Genomic DNA, 5,000 nt, shown 5'->3' with positions numbered 1-5,000 from the left:
AGGAGGAGGAGGAGGAGGAGGAGGAAGAGAATAAGAAAAAAGAAAAAAAAAGGAACGAAGAGGAGAGAAGGGATGCGACGAATCTATGTTTCTCCATCTAGCTAACGATAACCCTACCTCTCGCGTTCTTGTCGCTCCCCTATCCCTCTTTTTCTTTTTTTTTTTTTTTTTATTCTTTCTCACTCGAAAAGCTACCACCACCAAAGCTACGTGAGGTAAAGCACTCGAAAGAAAATTCGTGGCGAGTAGGATGGAGGATATCGCATTGGTGGGGTATTTAAGGGGTCGCAAGTTCAGCTGCGATTTAAATGTATTTTTCTTTCTTTCTTTTTATCTATCTATCTATACCGGTAAAAAGTAAGAGATAGAAAGGGATAGAGGGATTTTGAAGAAGATCGCGAAGAAGATGGTATGAGTAAAGAAGATAGAAAAAGAAAGTAGATCATCCTTTTTTTTCTTTCTCTTTTTCATCATTTTCTTCTTCTATTTTTTTTTTTATCTATCAAATCTCGTACTACGAAGTTTTACGAAGGATTTATCATTTATACAGGATTGTGTTATTTGATCGTGTAGGAAAGATTCCGTAAATATTTATTGTCACGTCAAAAAATTATTGAACGTGTCCAACGAATTCCTTTAAAATGCACGCCGTTTAAAAATTTTACGCTCGATCGTCAATTCTGTCGTTTCCTTTATAATGATTAATAATTTTTATTACATTCTATTCTAAACCGGATATATATTTTTAAATTAAAAAAAAAGCTGATAAAAAGTAATTCATCCTTTCATTATTGCATTACTCGTCTCTATCAGATTCTCGACTCTGAGTCAATAATTTATTGACTCATTGTATATATATCTATATATATATACATACACACACACACACATATAGATAGATAGATAGATAGATAGATAGATAGATAGATAAATTATGTAAATAGTTAGTTGAAAAGAAAAGAAAAATAAATAAATAAATATATATATATATATATATATATATATATATACATACAGTCCTAGCTCCTGCATCTTTATCGTCGGGAATATAGTGTAGTATAGTAATATGTATAACTTTCGTAAGGATTTCCTGTAATATATATCGTATTGCCGGATTTCTTCTTTATCCTTTGTGGAACACGTATGGTCGAATAGCGAATTTACATCCACACAGTACGATATCTCCCAATGAAAACGTCCGCAATACTCGGCTAACGTTATCTCTAGGGAATATCGTTGTAGTTTAGGAACAGTAGCAACCCCAAGGCAGGCAGGCAGGCAGGCAGGCAGGCAAGCAAGCAAGCAAGCAAGCAAGCAAGCAAGCAAGCAAGCAAGAAAACGAGCGAGTAAGCGAGCGAGCAAGCAGGCAAGCAAGCAAGCAAGCAAACAAGCGAGCAAGCAGGCAGGCACGAGGCTTTCTTATCTCGTTGTCAAACTCATGACAGTAGATGTCAAGCTACGACGAAGCGCTCTGGCGCTTTCCATTTTCGGGACAACTCGAACATCCAAGGAATCCTTCTTCCCCCGTTACCTGCACCCTCCACCCATCTATCCACCCAACCACCCACTCATACTTCCTTCCTCTCCTCCTTTTGCATCTCTTCCTATTCCTCCTCCTTCTTCTCCTCCTCTACCTTCTCCTTCTCATCTTTTCGTCATCTTTCGTTCGTTCGTTCGTTCGTTTCTTGGCTTTGCAATCTTGTCAAATCTTAGATGGAAACACCCTCACTCCCCTTCGACGTTGTTCTCGACAAGGATATTGACGTTACTTCCGGTAGGTTTGTCCTTTTTTACTTTCTACAAATTTCCGTTCTTTCCAGTGTTTTTTTTTTTTCTTTTTTGTTTTCTTTCTTTTTTCTTTTTCTTCTATCTTCTTCTTCTTCTTCTTCTTCTTCGAGCACGTCTGTGTGTTTGCGCATGTATATGTGAGTGGTTTTCTCTTTCTGACTTTTTTTTCTCTTCTAGTTTTTTTTCCTTTTCCTTAAAAGTACCACTTTCAAATCCAACGTTTATCGGATCAGAAAGAAAGAAACTGTTTATCCAACCGTTACGATCTTACCAAGGATTCCTTTCCCTTTGTCGAAACTGCCGATAGGAATTTCCTATCCTTCGATCGTGTGCATATATACTTGATATCCGGCTATTGTATACGTAATTGTTCGCGAATAAATTTTGTAAATATTCTTTGTGCTATTACGTAGACATTTACTTACGTTGCATCGTTTATTAACTCGTTCGATTCTTCTTTTCTTTTTTTTTTGTATTCTCTTTTCGTTTTGCTTCGTTTTTTTCATTCATTCATTCGAGATACGAAAATATACAAAAAAGTATGGTTCTTCTCGATGTTATTTCATCATGATAAGAATATAGAGGATTAACAAGACTAAAATGTATATACGCGTATTTATAGGGAATTATCTTTTCATGCCAACATATACGTACATATACATTTTTATTTAACATCCGTGAGAATTATTCTTATTTTTATTTTTGTCTTTGTTATTATCATTATCATTTTCCTTTTTCTTTTTTTTTTCTTTTAAAAAGAGAAACATTTTTTCACAAATATTTCTTCGTTTTAACGCAATGCAGAATCGTTGTTATTATTTTCGTTTGTATTATTTTTTACTTTTCTAATTCATCCGAGATGCAAAGCCATGAGTTACTTTCGAACCTGTCAATGTCATTTCCCCATGATAAGAATATTTCCGTAAAGCAAGGCGAATATTTCGAAAAGGTAAAGGTCGGCAGACGTTCTCTCGTTGTTCCGGAATTTTCATCGTCGTCGTCGTCGTCGTCGTCGTCGTCGTTGTCGTTGTTACCGCCATTGCATCGAGGATGTCAAGTTTTCGTCGAAAGAGGAAGAAACGATCGAAGGAATAAATGAGAGAGAAAGAGATAGAAAGATAGATAAAAAGAGAGAAAGAGAGAGAGAGAGAGAAAGAAGAGAAAATTTCTAGAGGTACTTCAACAATTGTTGATTTCTCCGCTTCTCCGCGAACGTAACGTTGTTTCTCTTGCAAATTTAATTCGAAAACTTCACTCTTGGCTTCCCCCTATCTACCTCCCTCCCTCCTCTCATCCTCCTGCTTCTCTTTCTCTCTCTCTCTCTCTCTATCTCTATCTCTATCTCTATCTCTCGTTCGTATTTTCGTTTACTTCCACTAGCGGCTTTCGGTCTTTTTAATAAGATTGCTGCGTCGTTGCAAGTTTTGAGGTTAGATCGAAACGAGACGAAACGAGAAACGTAGAAATACAAGAATAATTTCGAATGAATGCTCGAGAAATTATCGAAGCGATTTTTAAATCTTTGCTCTTTCTTTTTTCTTTTCTTCTCTTCTCTTCTCTTCTTTTCTTTTCTTTTCTTTTCTTTTTTGTTAACCCTTTCTTTTCTACTTCTTACTTTTTGAAAATATATAAAGAATAGAAAGGCAGAGAGAGAAATTGTATAAATTTTTACACGTTTTCGACATCGTTAAATTAAACACAGAGGGATCCACTGAAACGAACGTTATTTTCTTTCGTGAGGAAACGTCCAGTAGAGAAACGTTAGAAAAATTAATCTTCTCGTTTAATTACATCGAAAAAATGACAATAAGATTTTTCTAATCTACTTTCGTAATGGTCCCGTACTTTTCGTACTTAGAAATCAGTCGCTACGAGTCGCCACATTGTTATGACTATATCGTAGTCGGCCGATACGTTGGGTGACATCTAGTGACGTCGCCAGAAATTACGTTAAAAAGATAACGTTTTTCTTTTTTTTTCTTTTGTTACTGTCCGAGTATATGGAACTATTTTTCTCTTTTTTATTCTTTTCTACCTTTTTCTCTTCGACGAATTTCATGTAACCGTGAAAATTTTGTTTGATACGTGAATCATCGCAAGAAAATCAAAACAACGTAGTGTCTCAGGCCCGAAGAATTTTGATATCGAATTTCGCGTAAAACTTGGTTGTAGAAAAATAACGAACAAAAAGAAGAAGAATAGAAAGAGAGAGAAAGAAAGATAATCGACCAATGAGAAAGGGCCTAGCCGCTGCAGCCAACGTTTCTCGCCGAATCATAAGTCTTCTTTCCATGACTTTACGTTCGTCCAGAAGACAGATTTTCTTCGGTCAAACTCTTCGCGTATGCGTGTATATATACGTGTGCATTATGTGTGTACATGCGCGTGTACGTATGTATGCGTGCGTTTGTGTGGGCTGTGGTGTGTGGGCTTCTTTTGCGCGATTAATCTTAATTCGCACGTTGAAAGCGGCCGTTTAGCGTTCCCGCCGTGCTTGAGATATGGCTGTCGTGCTATGTATCCTTCTTGAAATGCGACCGAGAAATCTTGCGGAAAGTGAGAAAATCTCTCACGATAAGGTATTACGTTTTTCTAGCTTTTCTTTCTTTCTTTCTTTTTTCTGTTTTTTTTTTCTTTTTTTTACACGCATCATACATACTTTTTACACGCATATTTATACATACGCATTTTTACATACATCGCCATCTTCCTTCTGTTTTTCTTTCTCTCTCTATATATATCTCTCTCTCTCTGTCTTTTTCGCGCGTTTCGATATCGACGCCATCTTTGAAAATTTCTTCCATCCTCCGTTCCTTCCTTTCTTTCTTTCTCTTTTTTTTTCTATCTTCCTTTCTTTTTCACGGTCGTCGATACGATTTTCTTTAAGCTTCGAGGTAGGCATAGATTGAATTGGGTCAAAAATAACAAGCGGATTGTTAAATTCTTTTCCGGTCGAGGGAAGGGAGAAAGAGAAAAAGAAGAAGAAGAGAGATAGAGATGAATAGATAGATAGATAGAAAGAGAGAGAAAGAGAGGGAGGGAGTTCGTCGGCGGGGTAAAGTAACGATCAGATCTTGTCCCATGAGGGAAGAGCTTGATCCCTTCCCTTCCCTTCCCTTCCCTTCTAGGAGTGTACATTTTTCAAGCGCAGCCTTGAAACCCCTCCTCTCTCTCTCTCTCTCCCTCTCCCTCCCCTCCCCCTCTTTCCGTCT

Source organism: Vespula pensylvanica, chromosome 12, assembly GCF_014466175.1.
Source record: "Vespula pensylvanica isolate Volc-1 chromosome 12, ASM1446617v1, whole genome shotgun sequence".
In the NCBI taxonomy this organism is placed as follows: Eukaryota; Metazoa; Arthropoda; class Insecta; order Hymenoptera; family Vespidae; genus Vespula; species Vespula pensylvanica.
Note: the sequence above shows the minus strand (reverse complement) of the source record.